The sequence below is a fragment of the Ischnura elegans genome, chromosome 7 (assembly GCF_921293095.1).
Source record: "Ischnura elegans chromosome 7, ioIscEleg1.1, whole genome shotgun sequence".
Classification (NCBI taxonomy): domain Eukaryota; kingdom Metazoa; phylum Arthropoda; class Insecta; order Odonata; family Coenagrionidae; genus Ischnura; species Ischnura elegans.
The window spans coordinates 34,093,391-34,113,430 of NC_060252.1; the positions used below are offsets into that span (position 1 = coordinate 34,093,391).

A 20,040-nucleotide genomic window follows, 5' to 3' on the forward strand; every position below is an offset into this window, starting at 1 on the left:
GGACTGTATTTTCGCTTCGGGCGTATGGTGGTGTATCCAAGTTTCATCAACAGTAATTAGTCGGCGCCAAAACTAGGATTTATTGCGTTTAAACTTCGCCAATAGAGCGTTGGAAATGTTCATTCGAACAAGTTTTTGCTCTAACGTGAGCAAACGCGGCACCCAACGCGCGGACAGCTTTCTCATTCCTAAATGTTGATGTAAGATGTTACAAACACGTTCTTTTGATATGTTCATGACCTCTGCTATCTCTCTCACTTTAATTCGGCGGTCTTCTAGCACTATTTTGTGAACTTTGGCGATATTTTAGTCTGTAGTTGCAGTTTTTGGACGTCCTGAACGTTTATCGTCTCCCAAGCTCTTACGGCCACGTTTCAATTCAGCTGCCCAAAAATTCACTGTTGTAAATGATGGTGAAGAGTCTTCATACACAGAATCCAACTCATCCTCGATTTGCGTAGGCGTTTTGCCTTTCAGAAACAAATATTTAATGACGGCTCGATACTCGAGTTTGTCCATTATCACAAAATCACTCACATCAACTCACTAAAATGACTGTTACATAAAAACTGCGCGTCCAAAATGGCTGAAACTTTGGTTAGTAACTGTAAACAAATAAACAATTAAATTTCATAGCTTTTATTTACTAGTGTTGCCATCTTCACGTTGAGGTCGGAAACTTTTCAGACCACCCTCGTAGTGATTGATGGAAAGATATGGCATATAAATCGAATAATAATAACTAGTTTTTATCAAGAGTTTACTCTTCAATTTATATCTAAATTCTTTCATAGCTTGGTTTCGTAGGTATGCGATACACTGGCAGAAACTAACAGCATGAAATGCTATCTGTTAGCTGCAAATAAATGAAGCTGTATTAACAGAATATCGTTGTTCCACGGCCAAAATTTATGTTCAAAATTTATTCGGGTTCTATATGCCGCCTAATGTACATTAATGTTTGATTCACGATGCGGCAGTTATTAAGGACGCAATTATTCGTATTGGCCAGCTATCCGAGGAGGCCTTGGAAGCAAGGAATAAAGATATTCAACGATTTAGAGAGCATCGCTCAGGAAAAATATACAGACTAGCCACTAATCACAACCTTTTTCACGGAATACTTCTTACATCCGACCCATATATTTCATCTAAACCAAAAGTTGGTAAAAATACAAATAAGAAGGTATCTGACCTAGTCAGAAAACTTCTATTGACGGAAGAAATTGATTCAGGTGCTAAAGAGGAAGATTCTGGATCATATCTAGATCTTGACTTTTCATATACCTTTTTGATGTTTTTATCGTTCATATTATATGTATTTCATACATAAAAATAAAAAATCATGTATGATAATGCGTTTAATAACTTTAATCCTCCCCATTCTATGTTGATAGAAGTAAGCTCATCCTCGAATCTTTAAGAGTTTACTATATTGTTTGCATGAGAAAGTTATTAAAATTCTAATTTGTATTGCAAATAGAAGACTTACGTCAATATCAAAATATTACACTGATGGAAAAATATTTGGGGGAGATTTCCAGAAATTAGACCATCCCAACGGATGGCGCAAAAACGGCCTCTCCGCCATTTTGTTTTTAGAGCGTCTTCTTTTAGAGATCGAGTCCTAAAAACACTAAAATTGGATTCCTCAGATCAAAAACATCCAGAATCACCACTAATTAGCCATAAATTAGCCAAAAATTCTTCCACAGAGGTTTTGGCCAGCTTTTTTCGATTTCCGCCCACTGTGCAGCGGCCCCCACCACTACCACTCTCCATATAACTGCATGGGGATGGATTGGGACGTTCTGGCCAGCGCCCCACGGCTACAAATACGAACTTCTCGCGCTATTTCTTTTCGTGTTTTTCCAACACTTTCGATGCGTGGAACTGAAAAAACGCTTTGATTAATCAGATGTATAATTATAAATTAATGAATATTTATTTTTTTTACTTTTTCAAATATTTGGGAGGGGCGGCGTCCGAGAGTCCTTATGGGCAAACCGCCACTGGTTATACCCGTATTCTCAAAATATTGTCGAAAGTTGCATTGAAAGATTTCACTCCTGTTTTTAATGCAGGCTTTTCCATTCCCACACCTCACACTTATAAGTTGTTAACAAAGTTAAGTCTCTGCTCAGAATGCTCACGTTTATATGCCATAATTCTCGACAGTTAATTTTTCTCCCCAATAGCCTTGTTCGTGGAATTGTCCGCGCTTTTCCGCTTCCTGCCTCCAAAACATTTGAATGACGCCGTGTTCAAGTAGTTCCCGCCACCTCCGTAGATGGCGCTGGTGTAGGCAGTTCGGGAACGTGTCGTCCGTACCCATTCGGAAACACGCGATGCGCGCGCGCGCGCCCTCCCCCGCCCCTGTTTTCCTCATCTCACGTTCGCTTTCTTCCATGCGTCCCGCGCTCCCCAGTGGCGCCCTCACGCAGTCAGTGCGTGGACCACCGAGAGTGTGAGACAGGGACCCACCCGGCTCCTACTTCTTTCTAAAAACCAATCCATCCTACACTTGGTTGGCAGACTTGTCCTCCCCCGGCTTTCCCCTACCTCACGTGGTGGACCTTTCGATTGTACATCGGTGTCTGCAGAGATCGCGAGGCCGTTCGCAGCATTGGCGCGGGAAAAAGATATCGACGCCTCCTCCGCCGATGGACTGATCGCAGCCGCGACGACGCCGGGCGCCGAGGTAAGTGGAAACAGCGCCCGATGTGGTCGCAGCGCCCCTGAATGTACATTTTTCCTCGCCGCGGAATGAAAGGAGATTTCGCCGGTTTTCCTTTTCGCGCCTCCCAGCGCAGCAGACGATATCCATCGGATATCTTAATAACATCTTAATAAGGTTTAAATATCCAAAACACGCTATTATTACGCGATTAATATTCTGACGTTACAGTTACGTTACAGTTACAGTTAAAAGGGCGTTTCATAGATATGCAAGTTGTAATACATCGATATCACTTCATTATTTTCAACATTTTTTTCATCAATCCCATATTTTAAATATGGCTAGCGACCATGAAGACGAGTTTAAAGTCATGAATTATTTCCTTATCTTACTTTCTTCACTTCATTTCATTATTTTAACATTTGAAATGTTAAAATATTGAAATGAAGTGAAGAAAGTCCATAGGTAGTATATGTTCTGTGTAGAAATGAAGAGCACAAAGGTTATGTTTGTGTGACTGTAGGATTGAATATAAAACCATAATTAGCAATCCCATTTCTTCCTCATTATTTGTTGTGAAGATATCTAAAAGATGATGCGATATGGTCCTCCATGTCCACTTTTAGACATCGCTGCAACGTTGTTTAGGGGGTCCTTCGGATATTAGACAGTATCCATAGTGTCGATCGGATTGACATGGATATTACACGCGAGTCATAGATTAAGGCCGGCGATTTTCGTGGGATATTGATTGCTGCTTGAGTCGTCAGGTGAGGATTCACTAATGTTAGTTTTCTGAAGGATTTTTGGGAATATGTCACTTGAAAGAGGACATTCCATTTTAATTTCATTATTTTTATCGACCCTTCTCCGGTCTCCGTTTCGCCCTTGTCACGTGAAGAGACATTCATGTTTGGATTTTTCGGATGACATTTGTAAAAATGTTTCTATGTTTCCATGAATTTAAACTATCGTCTCTGCACTCATAGCACCATTGTGTGTTCATAATACCCGCTTCCATAAGATTGTCATCGAACACGGTGGCGGGTTAGTTTGGCTTTTATTTCACACCAATGTTTTCTGTAATCGGCGTATTATCGTTTCGTATTTCACGAAGTATTCGCGTACTAGTTTGGTTCGTGATAATATTTTCTTGCCCTCTATTTTAAATTATGGAATTTTGGATTTCATAATATATTTTCTATTGTCTCGGTTACATTCTTCTCTACGTTCTTGGAAAAATAATTAAAACTTAGCTTATGTTTTATAGAACTGTGCCATCCTGTTTTACTTGCATTTAATTAAAGGTAATGATCTGATATCCTTGAAGAGTTAATCTCTTTTAAAGTGAGTATATTGTCATGAATTCCCCTAGATAGCCATAATAACAATTTCGAGATATGATATCTGAGAATTTACCCTAGGATAAAATTTTAGTATCCTAATTTACGTGATAATGCATTGAATAAAGATTCATCTTTTTGTGTCCGCGGGTAGGCCCATGGTAAATTTGAACAACTGTTGATTTTTTTGAGGTTGGTCGAGGATATCAGAAATTAAAAATACGTGGCGATGTTCTCCGCGGAGTTCTGTGAAGTTACAATAATGATAATACACGGAAGCATAATTATTCTTATCCAGAAGTAAAATAGTATTTTTTTTCGTGGTCGCAGTATAATAAGAATTTTTCATAGTTTAGCCTTTTCTCCATTTAAGTTAATTTTACCATTTTTTCCATGGCAACTAGCAATTTTTTATCACTTTGCAAATTTTTTGTTAAAAAAATAAAAAAAGGTAAAACGATTCTCCCCCTTTTGTCTGCTGTGTGAGCAACGTTGAAATCATATCCAACTTTTACGGAGTCCTCTGCATCGAAGACATAATGACCCCCCCGAAATTTATTAGCAAAATTTCGGCGATGCGATAAAAGTCATTTTGGTCACTCTCTTGCTTGGATGCACAGTGTGGAGACGTGACGCCTAGTGGGTCCTACGTGCGTACGGGCGATGGTCACGTTCCAGGGTAAGTCGCCGCAGAAGAACAAATCAAAGGAGACAATTGAAAGGAAGACTTGTGACTTTTACTTGGCCTGCGACCGAAGGGTCGAAGGTTCAAATCCTTGGTTTGAGGCATCGGACACCCCGAACATAAAATACTCGATGTACAAGGTGGCCTTTGGAATAGGAATTTTATTTTTGGATAGCTTAGAAATGTTATAAATGTATACTATATAAGTCATCCTGAGCCACTGTCTCTTTATGAGGTGTATTAATAGATGAAAATAGTTAGGTAGAGGAAATCGCATTAGTTGATTAAGTACAGCTGATATTTTCTCTTATTTTGAAGAAACTAAAACAAGATGACATACTTGTTCTCAGTATAACGAAGGAAAGATAACTATCCATTTCATTAAGTTATAGTTGATTTTCAAGCTATAGTTTCTTATAATTTCTTTTTATTATTATTAAAGTAATGTTACAAGTCGACCTTTCGGTCGGATGGTAACATATATTGGTTTTAACCAAATTGATACCTGACTATTAAATAAAAAACAAATACGTGGAGAAACGCATAAACAAGTTGTACAATATTAACTTTAACTAAAAATAATCCAATTTTTGATACCGAATTACGGAAATATCAAGCAGCTTTAATTAGAAACATCCTCCTCTACTCTTAAAGTAAGAAAATTTTCTCGATTTTAAGTTACTTTGTTGTGAATTCTATTCTATATTATTCCCTAAATTCGAACAAAAAAGTTAATTAGTAAAAATTGATATTTTGAAAGATATCTTTATTGTGTAATAAAGTCGCCAAGCTGATTAGTACCCCAAAATGAATTACGGTTAATTTTCGGAGGGGTAGCGCATTTCGGGGGAGGGGGCAGTAAGACAGAAGTGTCATAGTCAAAAACATTTTAAGTGTGTGAAAATTTATAAAATGTTCTCAAAAAGGAGAAAAGATTGTTTCACTCTGTGACCAATTTTTCAGAATGCGGGAATAAAAGAGTGATTTTTTTAATAAATGGGATATGGGGGAGGCAAACGTATGATAGTAATCTTATAGATATTCGGGGAATAAGGTTCGAACCCACGTTCACACTAGCTCACTGCATCATTGCCATTAGGGTCCCCCTACTTGGGGTAATGTAATGTAAATGCTCACGTTTGGAGTATCGCATGGCGGAGTACCTTCCTGTTACACTTTAATATTCCTTCGATCGACTTTGGTCCCACCTGATAGGGTATACAAAGGAATAGAGTCATCTAAAGGGTTATAACTCATTAAATATGATTATAGTAAAGTATACTGACTTTTTCAACGATAATATTATATGAAAAAATATGGTGGCAAAACTGCTTATTAATTACGTACACGAAAAGAATTGGAATTGGATTACGCAGTCGCGTACTCAATTAATTTATATTTAGTCGGCACTAACGCAAAAAGTCATTTTAGTAAAACAATTATGCTCTTGCTGGAATCCTGAACGAAGGAGTCATAAATGAAAAAATCCATATGTACTATTGTCCAAATATATCCATGTGAATAAATGTTCCCGTGCTTAATGTGAGATCTAAGTTCATCTGTAGAGTTATCATGCATTCTCACTTGTAATATTTATATCCATATCAATCCAGGATTTCATGGGCACGGTGCTAAGTATACTTTTTCATGGTTTATTATGTAAAAATATTTTCACTTTAACGCACGTATTTCTTGACCAAAATTTTGACATAATTATTTTAGACTACTTTGAAGTATGGATTACAAAACAATTCTTAGTTCTTTGCCAAATTTTCAGCTAATATATTTGTCATTCCTAGGGCATGCATCTTCTTTGGGAAACTGGAAATTCATTATCTAATCAGTTAATTACTAAATGGTTGTTTTTTTATATATTAGTTTCCCATCCAAGTAACAGTCTAGGATAAATAATATATTTGTCAAAGCGTCGAAAAATAACGAAATATATGAATAGACGAAGCCTCGAGATAAACTAAAAGGAAATATGAAAAAATAATTCACGTATTGATAAATTCAGGCACGACGCCAAAAATTTATTTCGGGGAAGCGTGAGTGGTATGCGGATTGGCTGCACTGTTTATTTAGTGTCAATTTGCATATAGGACAAAGTATTTCTCATTTACACATTGCTGAAAGTTAACTTCATCGTTGGTTTTTGGCATACATTATTAAGTGTAATCATATCGAAAAATGGAGTGAGAGAGGATAGATTCGTGATCTCCTCAGCTAATGTGTCGCGGGTGGTAGCCTAAATGGAAAAAAAATCGGAAGCCCCAAAATCCCACCCCCTTGAATACATTTCCCGTGTGATATGTGAAAATATTTTCACTTTAACGATTGTCCTTCATTACCACTAAGTTAATACATTAGTTATTGTTTTGCACTGAGATTTGGGCTGTAATAAATTTTGTTTTCTGTCAACGTTTGGACAAATAATATTTTCCTTCTATAGGGGTTGGATGTTAACAATTACCCAATAGTTTTTTTTTATCTACGAGATTTTTTATCAAGATATACCAAGCCCTAGAGAAGACAAATAAGCTTATCGGAACGCTGGAATGTGGCTGAAAAACGTTTTTATCGAGGAAACCTTAAGATAAATTAAAAATGATTTTTGAAACTTTTCTCTCCAGAATAAATTCATTTGTGTTTTCAAACGTATTGCTTGAGGTCGTTGGTCCGGGCACGGAGCCAAAAATTTGTATCGGTGGGAGCTAGCGTGGTATGTGAGTTACCCATACAGATGTTTTGATGTCAATTCGCCCCAGTGGCGGATACATATGGGGGGCCGCGCACCCCCCCTTGCGAGGTAGCCCGCATTGCCGAACATTGCGGAATCACAATTGCAACTTTTTATATCATAAGATGGCATTGTTTTGTATATTTGTACTATGAGTTTAAATGAAGATTTCTTAATCTTTGAATGTAACTTGATTATTTTTCATTTCGATAAAAGTATAGGTAGCTCAAGATATCTTTAGCCCCCACACCCTTGAGTTTTTTTCTGTATCCGTTACTGATTCACCCATTGTAAAACCATGAGTTTTATTTCCTTTGCATATCGCTGAAAGTTTAATTCATATCGTTAATTGTAATTAAAATCCGAAGATTCAAGCATTATTGAGTGAATATTTCCATATTGAAATGCGAAAATGCTTGCAATTTTACGCGATTATAAAATTTATTACAACCTAAGTTTTAACGTTACTACAGCATCTCCAAGGTGCGCACACAATTTTTCGATATAGGTGGTGACATTTCGTATTATCTGCAAAATGATTTATGTACCTTGAAGATGATGGCGTAACTTTGAAACCTAGGTCGTAATAAATTTTATAATATTGGATATTTGGACGCATTATTTCAATTTCATCGTTAGTTATTAGCAGACACCAAGGCCGTAGCCAGGGGGGGGGATCAAGAGGGATTGATCCCCCCCCGAAATGAAAAAAATTAAATAGATACTTTATGCTCGCTTGGTGCTCACACGACGATATTATATAGTGGCGCAGGGACATCTATAGTTGCCCAATGCGACTTAAGTCAATAATTATCTAAGCGAATTTGTAGGCACAGTGTGTGTAGTTGTAGTTCAGTGTGTGAAATAATAGTGCTGTGAATTAGTGGAGAGGTGAGTGACTTATGAGTCTCCTGAGGGACCGCAGAATTGACATCGACGAGTTAATTCATTTGGTCGCTGCAAAAAAAGCTAGAAGGCTAAATTCAATTTTATAATAATATTTTTATATTTTCCTTCAAGGGTTTATAATAACTATGCATATTTAACCGTATTCGCCATTTTATTTATCTTATAAAAATAATTTCATTTTTGTCTACTATTCCCCCCCCCCGAAAATATTTTCTGGCTACGGCCTTGGCAGACACTAAGAAATGTAACTACCTGTATAGATAAAATGGAGTATCAGAGGATAAGTCCCCTTCGGGTCGTGGTCTCCTGAGCAGATGTATTGCGCGTATTCGACACAAGGGAAAACATTTCGTAGAGTGTGTGCGGAAGCCAGCAGCGTAGCGAGGGGGGAGAGGACCGGACCCTCACCCCACCCCCGAAATATAAAAACACAATTTATTTTCTTTATAAAATAAAAAAAATATTGAATCATCATGAATTTACAGAATATTTCTGTGAAAAATCGATATCTCCACCGCATAAACGCTCAATAATCGCGCCCACCGAAATCAAATCCGTTCATCTAGTACTACAAGGGCTACGAGATGAGCTGATTTGATTCGGTAGGTGATTGTTGAGCGATTGTGCAATGGAGGTATCGAAATGAAGTTTTTTCGATTATGAAAAGTATTAGAATTAGTTTGAAACCATCTACTTAGTACCCTGTTTTTCAAAACTTTTCCCTCCGGTTTTGGACCCCTCCCCCCACGAACGAAATTCCTGGCTTCCCCACTGGGTGAAGCCCCCCCCCCCCCCCCGGGCCATGCGCCTGCGCAGATCCGTTTCAGGCCGCTTCCTCTCTTCGGTTAATCCTTTCTCGGAAACTGCTCCCTCTCCTATTTACACCTCTTGTCGCTTCCTTCTCACTTCATGGGAATTGATGCATGAGCAACATGGAGAATTTTGCAAGTAGGTCACTTCCGTGGAAACTTCCGAACAATCTCTAGCGCTACTTCATCGGATAGTCTTTTAAAAAAATATACTTACTCTGTTATCTTCTTATTCTTCTTTCTCTCCAGCATAATTTCCCTATGCAGCTATTCCCATTAGTTTCCTAACTCTATTTGTCTCCAAGTCACTCGATCTTGGGAATTCCTTTCGGTCAAACCCTTCTCCCTCAAATCATTTTCGACACACTCCCTCCATCTTCTCTTTGGCATTACCCTCACTGTCATCCCTTAAGACCGTTTTACACGGGGCACGGAATTGCGGAGGTTAGAACTGCATTTATTTCTAAAATGGCGTGGAATTGCGCGAATGTATGGACGAAATTAGAACAGGGGCTATTTTGCCGTCTCACGTCCACGCATTCTTGCATGCGTTCTAGCAATTTACCGCTTTACACGACGCAATTTTGACTGTGCCTTCTTACACACGTCAGATTGTGCAAGTAAGTGCCCCGAGTAAAATGGCCTTTATACTGGAAAACATAGAATTATATTCCCCACTAACTCCTCATCCCTTCTTAAAATATGTCCGAATCATTACATTCTTCCCTCTTGCACCGTCCTTAAGATCTCAACAACTACAACCATCTCCCGTATCGTCTTATTCCTAACCTTATCTCTTCTTGCTTTTTCCATCATCCGTCTCAGTATTATCATGTCAGCCACATCCATTTGTTCTTTTCATGGTTTTTTTTGCCATATGACAGTACTGGCCGCACAACAGTTACGATAAATATAGTTTTCCCTTTTCCAGCTCCCAATTCTACGATCACAAAACACCCCTGGTATTAATAATGAAAGACACTATGCTTCTTTCACAAGATTTATCTGCTGTATTTGATGGTGGTGTTATAGCCGAAACCGGTAATAAAATGATTTTTTTATAAACTTCTGGAAGAAACAAAGTGTCTTTCATTATTAATATGTTCCTTCCACCACGTTCGATTTAATTCACCCCTGATACTTTTTTCAGTTTATCCACCTACTGCTTGGATTCTGTGCTGTATTTTATGTTAATAGCATTCAAAAATTCGCATTTTCATCATGGTGAATTATGGATTGCTGGCGGCTGCCAATTCTGTAGTTAACGGAAAAATTTAGACTTTCTAATCTTTATGGTGGCTTTCTAACCTTTTTCAACTTGGGTCTCCAGTCTAAATGTTTTAATTTCACTAGCTTAATAAACACTGTTAAAAAATTATTGGGTGTCCAAGCAGTCACTGACAAACTTAAAGACTACAAACATAGGTGGAAGGAACATTTACTTCGAATGCCAAATGAAAGAATTCCAAAACAAGCAATGGAATATCAACCATTTGGCAAGAAAAGTATAGGAAGACCAAGGAAAAGATGGTAATGTGGAGCCGGAACAGGCTTAGTAGCCTAGTCCTGGAAGGAAGAAGAAGAAGAAAAAATTATTGACGAATATCTACAAGCTCTTGTCGACACATATCAAGTCTCAGACGCCATGAAGCATGGTAAAAAAAGCGAAATTTGAGCACTTCAGCCTTCTATTTTTTTTGTTATTCGTAAATTAATTCTTTTGGTGGAATCACGTAATCCATATGAAATTTAAGCTTTCTTCGGATAAAATGGATGGAAGTAGTGTTCACTTAAAAATTTAAGGATGGATTTAGCCGTATTGCTGAGAGTTATTGCATACCACCAAGGCGCAATTTAAAGTGATGTACCCCCCCAAAACTCCTCGAAGCGACGATCTTAATCCGCTCCTGGCCTCCTAAGGAAGCATTTGTCGGAGTGCAGGCAAATTTTTAGTGATGAAACATTATTATGATTTTCGGATGAAAAAGTAAAAGGCAGGTGCTATTTTGCACTCGTCCGACCTCACCTTGAATATTCTGCGAGCTTATGGGATCCGGTGCAGAAAGGCTTAATCCGCAAACTGAATAAAATACATAGGAAGGCTGCGCGGTTCGTCAAAAACTGCTACGGGTGTACAGACAGCGTTACCCAGATGTTAAGCGAAATAGGCTGGGAGCCGCTGGAGAATCGGAGGCTGCGCGCTAGGCTTAGAATGCTTGAGCGGTTGGGAAGAGATACATTTAAGAGCGATAGAGAGTACTTCATATGAGAATCCTACTATATTTCCAGCTCCGACAGAAGCGGTAAATTAACAGAGATATTTATCCAAACGGATATATGCGAATTCGTTTTTCCCCGAACCATATATATAGCCCGATGGACTTCAATAAATGCCAGTCGTAATTTCGTTTGAGCATTTCCTTTTAATCTGCAAATGGTTGGTGTCCTAACATCCCCTGCCACACGCCTTTTAGGCGGCTTGCGGGGTAGTATGTAGATGTCGGTTATTGTTATTTTGATGGAAAATGATGGATTGATATCTTTATTTAGTGGAATAAATGTCGTTCTTTCACTTAAAGTGAGAAGGTAACACTGGTCCCTTACACTTTTTGTGTCATTTTTCCCCTTGGTTCGTTTCATACGCAGAATTAACCACGCTGAGGAGGTAGTATGCTTACACATCAGGAGCTGGCCCTGTGCCCGGTATAAACACCAGGGAGAAATTTGGAGACCGTCGTCGTCGCGGAGTTAATGTCGATGAACCAACAGCGACCTCCAATTTTATATTTTTTCTTGGCAGTTCAATTCACCGAAACTCATTGCATCCATGAAAGTCTCTATGAAACATGGATAATAGTATTCAAAGTGCGGATGCGGGATAGCTCTACCGGTGAACCAGGATCTCTCAGCGTCAACACAGGAACATGCATTCACGCGGTTATATTTTGATGGTAGTGCACATTTTTTTGCTTCAGACCTCCGCATTCTGTATTTCTCCAAGAAGTCATAATATACCTTAAGAAGTACGGCGACAAAAATGAAATTTCAGTACTTCAACCGTGTACTTTTTTCTTTATTATCAAATGAATTATTGAAGTCAAATGGCGTTAGCTGCTTGAAAGTGAAACTTTCGTTGGCTCGAATATGTGGATGTAGTGTTATGTTAAAAATGTAAGTATCGATTTACCCATATTCTTCAAACACCAATTTTGCTTTTTCACCGTGATGAGCCACATAATCAGATGCAGACAAACTTGACAATACCTTTGAAAAATGTTTATATGCCACACATTTCGTTTTTTAAACGGTAGTTATATTGTTGCTTCTCAAAAGTAATGTTCAAGGACATAGTTTATTTTCATTTCTACTGAAAAAACCGCTATCCTAGACTACGGTCTATTCATAACAGTGAAAATTTCAAGATAATAACTCCGGTTAATGATTATAACGTGCCTTAATTTTCGTTATTTTTTTTTTTGATTGCCTTCGTTCGCGGCACATATCGATCAACTTTCCATTGTTTTGAGTTCAGTCATTTTTCGTTATTATTGATTGCGGTATTGATAAAAAAATACAGAAGCCCTCATTTTTCCGTTTTCCAATTCCTACCTCTCGATCTATCGTAAAATGGACGTTCTTAATCATTCCGCTGTCAAGTCGATGACGTCACGTACTAACCCCGAGCTTTTCACCGCTTCTTAGCGACTCTTCCTCCTCTCGTGGGGGGAAATGAAACTATAAAATTATCTCTACGCCTCAATTTTGGAACAGGAATAATTTGGTAGCTTCATAAAGTTTTCATTCTGGGACATGCCTTAATTTTTTGTGCCCGCTGCGGTTGGAAAAAAAACCGCTTAATACGCTTAACGCTCGTGCTGTACGTGAAAAAAAGGATACGATAGGAGGGAGACGTGTCCATGAAATGTAATCTCGTAGTGCGAGCGCCGAAGCCTTCCCAAAAAACGTAAAGTTTTAGTGGGAAGGTCGGCGAGGGCGCGATCAATAGCGAGTAGAATCGTCAAGTTATGTGAGTTCCTGTGCGTATCCACCCCCTTGGATTTCACCAGTCCCAGTGAGGAAAGGCTTATAAGCGGAACTCTTGGATCGCATGTGCAGTAAAAGCGTTGCTGGAGTAATATGTGGTCCCTGCATCAAAACCTTTTTCATAGAAAAAGCCGTAGACATGTATTCTGTGAATTAGGCTGAGAGCAGCTAGAGACTCGGAGGCTGCGCGCTAGGCTTAGATTGTTTGAACTATTGAGAATAGATATCTTTCATAGAGTCACGGAGAGCAACATATTAGAATCCCGCTACATTCCATGTCCACACAGAGAAAAATGTTCAGGCGGTACGCCTAAACGTTCGGCCCTAACGACCAAATATTTTAATCGGTATGGGGCTGACTGAACTTTTCAGTGAATTCAACAGAAAAGTCCAGTCACACCAGTTTAGATGCTCCCACCAAAGTGTTTCCTGCGGGTGACAAAATGATGCAGTTGTTGCATAGGAACAATCTAAATAATATGACTAAATGAAACTTCATCAGAATGTCTGAATTGAGTCAGTGCTATTAGTCAAACACGACCAGATCCATAATCTCAACTACCTTCTGTGATGGAGTTTGGGTAAAACCAAGGATATTAATAGAGGGTTTAGTCACCTTGATAATAAAAGAATAGGTACTGTCTTTACAGAATTTGATTAATGTGACTAAATTGTTTAATTAGCCTGTTTGAAATTTTTTTATTATATTGGTCAAATGCTTTACTAATTTGTCTTTTTTTTAACTCCCTTGCGGTTGGTGTAAAAGTTAACGTACAAGCTGGTATTTTGATTAATTTATCTCCCCATAAATAAGGTAGACAATAACTGGACCTTTTTTCGCATGAAGTTTATTTATTAAATATCTTTAGTGCATACAAAAATATTTTGCTCATTCTCAAGTATTCGTGAAAACGGACAGCTTAACATTTTGCATTCAAAGATGAAATATTTTCAGTTAAATCAACACTAAATGATGACAGATGATAACTCCATGATATTGTAGTAAGTTGAGAATAAAATAGGAGACTTCATTAGAAGTATTGACAATAATTTAATTTTACATTTCCAAAATTGGGAGATCCTAACTCATTGGCACCCACCACAATACAAGAATTGTCTTTAAATTTGATACCGTTTAAAATGACATTTGTGGATGCTCTACACAAACCTTGGAAAAAATTTGGCATCTTACTCTTAACTAGAGGAAAACAATGTATTTTATCTGCTTGAATGACATTGCAGTTTGAACTGAAAGTTATCCTTTTATGAAATCCTTTTTGAGATAGAAAGCGGTAGGCTAAACTTAACCAAGTTTTAATACAAATAGGCATTGGAGTGTCGATACGACTAGAAATAACAGTAGCAATTCGTTGTAACATTCTATGCCTTCTTTCAAAGCGCATACACCACGTATGAATTAGTGGTCCGCAGTTAGAACACAGCAGTAATAAAGCATGAAGCGAAACTTGGGTTTAAAGGAATTACCAAATAACCTAATATATGTATAGAGAATGATGTTGAACAATAAGGTAATGAAACTGATCGATTAACTCAACTTGAATCGATGTACAACACAGTATTTCAACAATATCACGTAACATTAAGAAAAGTCTCCTAGATGGGTCGTCTTCAGGCACTAAATTTCCTATCATATGGGCAAGGCATAAAACGAAATTGATCATATCACTGGCTGATATTCTAATAGACCCACGACATAGTTCTTCTTTAGCAATAGCGGCAGGTTTATTAGAAACCGTATCTCCATATTTAAATATAATAATTCTAAATCCAAGCTGATCTTCGGCGCAATACTTCTTGGAAATTAAGTCTGGCATAATATTTATAAGGTCATATTTGGCTACAAACTATGTCTAACCTAGCCAAATAAAACTATGACTATGACGACTTCTAAGATATCATGCATCAAGTCGAGGCTTCCCCCTTCTATTACGTTGAACCTTTCTACCTAATTCCATATACATTTTTCCATCATTCCAGTAAGAGAACAGTTACGCACTTCAACATCAGCATTGTAGGATTCAACAGTTCTCAATAGTTCCTTTTTTTCTTCAGTGCATGAGCAGGACTCAGACTTAGTAAGTTTAAAAATTTGACAGATATAAGTAGCACTAAACCTCTCTATAAATCCAAGAATACAACGAAAACCAAGATTGTCATCAATAATAGATCCCAATGCAAAATACACTTGAACATTTCCATGCTCTGTCACAACAAAAATATGTACCTTGATAACTAAGAAAATTTAACCCTTCAATGAACTTACCAGAAATAATATGGTTGCTTGAAGAATCAAAAAAAGGATTATCGGGCTTCCAGTAATTAGAATGGAAAAACATAGTCAGAACTCTAAACTAGACATAAATTCAGAGGGGAGACATGGACAATACAGATAAACTGCTCCTAGTTGGTATAGTCCACTATGAGAGCCTAAAACAAATTCCAATTTCAAGATCATCAAGAAATAATAATACGACAATTACCAAACATAACTAATTAAGACTAACAGTCTTTCCTTGGCGTCTTGTTCAAAGGAGGCTCGTCTCGCACAGAGTCGATGTTAGCACGGAACACCTTGCAAAATTTTAGAAACTGGTCTGGCGTCAGTAATATTTGTAAAGTATCTCATCTAGTAGCTGAAAGGCTACTTTGTCGATTTCTGCTCCTTCAAAGAAGTACAATGGTTAAAACTTGATAACTAAATTTAAATCAAATAAAAATTGAATTAACACCATAAATTAGGTGTTAAATGTAAGTTTCTGCAAAAATACGCCTGCAAGAAGGATTGAACGTGGCCCCCCCGCGTTGTAACAACGGTCTCTAACAACTAGTCTAAATCGGTTACCATAATAAATATTTACAAAAACGCCGCAATATATTATTATTGTAAATAATCAACCTTTGTTTTGAAATGTGAATAAAATGTGACTACAGTCTCCATTTGTAAGTTTAAGAGGATTACTAAATGCACACAATTACATTACGTAGTTATATATCAGTATCAAACGTAGATGCGTAAGAAAACTTAATTTGCAGGCTTTTTTCTATCGCTCTTACGCACTAACTGGCAGAGCTTCGGTAACTATGTACGTAGAGCTTCAAGCATACCGACAGAAGATGAGTAGTGATGACTTCTGAACAGGGTTGACTAGACGTGTTCCATGTTATTTGTTGGAGATACTCTGGGTGATGCGACTAGACTAAGCTAGAGGGGCAGCGCAAAGCGTTTAGACAATCTACCAAAATACCTCGGATTACGTGGCAGAGTGTCCAATAATTGCCATAGAGGGGGCGGACTGGATAGCGTTTAGCTGTAACACCCAAAGTTGTTTTCTCCGTGCAAATGAAAAAAAAATAAATGAAGAGAGATATTTTGCCTAACGGGTAGGTATGGGAATTCGTTGTGCCCCCGAATTTCATACATGCAAGTGGTAATTTCGTTTAAGAAATTGCTTTGTATATACATGTAAACGGTTGGTATATCGTGACACCCCTGTGACACACCTATATAGGCGGCTTACAGCATGTGTATGTAAATGAGAAGTTAGGAGGAGCTTGCTCTTAACCACTTGCGTAACATGCCCAGAGTCGCACTGCGCATGCGCAACCCAAAGCCCAAATAGCTGAAAACCACTGTCATGAATGGGCTCCTCGGGTGAAAATAAAACATTCTGACGTCAGTGGCCCATTTTGATGTTTGGAAGTTAGAGTAAGGATCAATGGAGGGCGATTACCTAACACCCCCTTCAATAAAAAAACTGTTCCTACCTAACCATAATATGAATCACGTGACGTGGGAATCAACGAGCCCGGTAGGTAAAATCAGTCGCATATCAAAATGAAGTACAGTATATTAAAATAGTTTAACCCTTCCTAACTCAGAAAGAGCATGCTGAATTAGTGGCATGGCAACCGGATAAAAACCGGTAAATAAACAATCGAGGTAAAATAAGTAGTCGCAGAGCGTTGCGAAGCGTCTTTCGTGATTTTTTTGTTTCGGGACTATAATTTAGTTTCGAGTCACCGTCGTTTTAATTCTAATATAAATAGTAGTGACCTAGTTTTAGGCCCTAGAATATAGCTCTATTTCCCAGATACAATGACGATGTTGACTTTTAAACGGTTAAAAATTCTATTTTCGGCTGGTCTTCGATGATTCTACCAACCAGTTTTATTCTCATCTCTAAATCTCTAGACTCACAAGTCTTCCTTATCCTTTCATCCACCCCTACTGATCCCTGAAGAATTTTAAAATGCGAGTTAAACGGTGGATTTCAACTGATAATTTATCTTTATATGGATCAAACTTTTTATATTTGCATGCGTTCCCTAACACAATCGATCATGTGCCCCGAATTCATGTTGCGAACCAGCTTTTACGTCAACTTTTCAGAAGTGAATATATTCTCAAGTCGAAGGGAGCCTCTTCATTAAATTCACTCAAGAGCTGGGATCCATAGGGAGCTTTCAACAGCAGTTCTTAACGTTGGTTCGGCTCGAGCACAGAGCATAGCCTAACAAGGGGAGTGTCCAACACCTGGGTCTCATAATTCAAAACTAACTTTGTAGAATTGCACTCTATTGGACACTGTCCAATAATCATCACATTAATGGGTTTTATAACCATTAGTTTTAGAATTGTATCATAAAAGGAAACCAAATACACAAAAAACGTATAAATGTCTCGCGTTTCGGCACTGGCATTTTCAACTGATATCGATACGACTGCTTCCGCGTGAAAAAAACAAGATAACATCACACAACGTAAGTGCAAAGAAAAAAATTTCCACGTCGAAAAATAAATTTGTTTAGGCAAACCATATAAAGAATTCCGACGCTAAGTTTCTCTTCACCCTTCCTTCACGGCACTTCATGACCTCAAATGCCGGTTGCCTTATCCAAATACCATACCACCTTACGCTAAGTTATTTTGAACGAGGCTTGAAATAATGTCACTTGACAGCATATATGCTCACCGTTATTTTTCAATGGCAATCAAAAATTGTTGAAAAACAAAACATTTTCACTAAACAAATCCTCACATTTTCACTCCAAATAGTAACAGACCAAGTAGTAATGGGGATGAATGGTACGGTTGCGTCACAACCCGTGGACACGGGTTCAGATCTGTGGAGGACACTCCGAGTACAGTTCACCGTCCGTCGGATGGGAAGTTAATTCATGACCCCCTCTGCGCCTTTCGTTAGGAACAGACCGATGTTGTCAAATACTGCTGAAAGCTTAACACTGATGTTAAGCGAATTAGGTTGAAACCACTAGAGACTCGGAGGCTGCGCGCAAGGCTTCGATTGCTTGAACAATTGAAAATAGATATCTTTGAGAGCGACACGGAGAAAATTATATTAGAGGCCAATTATATTTCCAAGTCCGACAGAAGCGGAAAATAAAGAGAGATATTTTGCCGAACGGAATGATATTGGAATTCATTTTTACCCCGAAGAGTAAAGGACTTTAATAAATAATAGTTGTAACTTTGCTTCAGCATTTTCTCTATACATGTAATGGGCTGGTATCTTAATACCCCCTGCCACACGCCTTTTCAGGCGGCTTGCGGCGTAATATGTAGATGTAGATGAAATACCATATCATTACACTCTGAAACCGGTTGGATTAGAGCAAACATTTTATTGGATTATTGTCAAGTGTTCTTTCTTATTAATGGGGGATTTTTTTCATGTACCGCGCGGGTACTGAGCTTCAGCTTTTTTTGGGCAGGCAGAGAATTGCGCCACACGAAAAAGAGGGCTGTTGAACCCGAGTGGATTTATCTGAAAAGCGGCTCACTCTCGTCGTCAATAACTGGGTTAGCGAGGTTATCGCCCCGTTCGTATCGATAGCAGGCCACGGGAGATCAATAGAGGAAACTGCCATGAGTGTCACACGGATGAAACATTACTCAAAGGCAAACTCTATAGGAAAAAAATAATCTATTGAAAGAGTAAAAGTTTTTTCTCGGGATTCTCTGTGGGTTATATAATTGCGTCGACGTCAGTGCGAATGCTGATGGAGCAGGCATAATTCGACTTGATGATGAAAAAGAAGTCAGTGTTCGAAACGTTGAAGTATCACAAAGCATATCCTGTTTTTTTTAGCTCAAAAACATTTTTAGATTCATATCAACCGGAAAAAAAACTGGAGCCAATGATTTTTGAGAGTATAGTTAGGATTTTTAAATGAAGGAGTCAAAATTCTCACCATGAACAATATTTTTTGCTTGCTAATAAAAGCATTGACTTAATGGCCTAAAAATAATTATGGATTCTTAAAAGTAATTTTCCGTAAATATAGAGCTATTATATACTTACATATTGTAAAATATAGTATTTTGATAATCTACCACTCTTGTTTTTTCTTAAAACATATTTTTTTTCAAAACTAGCAGAGAGTGTCTCGTGAATGCAACATTACAGAAGGATAAGCTCTTCCTAAAAAAATATTGTAAGAGTGAAAAAGTCTCCCTGGATACCCACCGGGTTAAGTTTTGCATTAGCGTCGACGTTGTGACGGTGAAGGGAGAACACTTAGGGTGTCCGCTAACATGGACAACAGGGAAAACCTGGAAATCCCCGAGGAATTCCACTCTTCCGGAAAAACTCATGGAATGAGTTTGGGCGAGTGAACTGAAAAAAATCGGTTTATATTTCTTGCAGCGTTTGGAGAAAATAGTTCATTTCGTTGAATTTTCATCGTACTCTACATCTGCTACAGTAGTTGCGTACTTGATATTCCACTCTTATGCGCGCAGTTTCATCTCACATTTGGATACTCAAAGGCAGAACTATTAGTGAACT

At 38.1% G+C, this 20,040-nt stretch overlaps 1 protein-coding gene across 1 annotated transcript in view; it reads left to right on the forward strand.

Annotated features, from left to right (window-relative positions):
- The first annotated feature begins 2,418 nt into the window (after positions 1-2,418).
- LOC124162531 (monocarboxylate transporter 5-like) overlaps positions 2,419-20,040 on the forward strand; it is a 146,612-nt gene continuing 128,990 nt past the window's right edge. The window contains exon 1 of the mRNA XM_046539100.1: positions 2,419-2,701. The gene's annotated coding sequence lies outside the window, so the exon portion shown is untranslated. The remainder of the gene's footprint in view (positions 2,702-20,040) is intronic.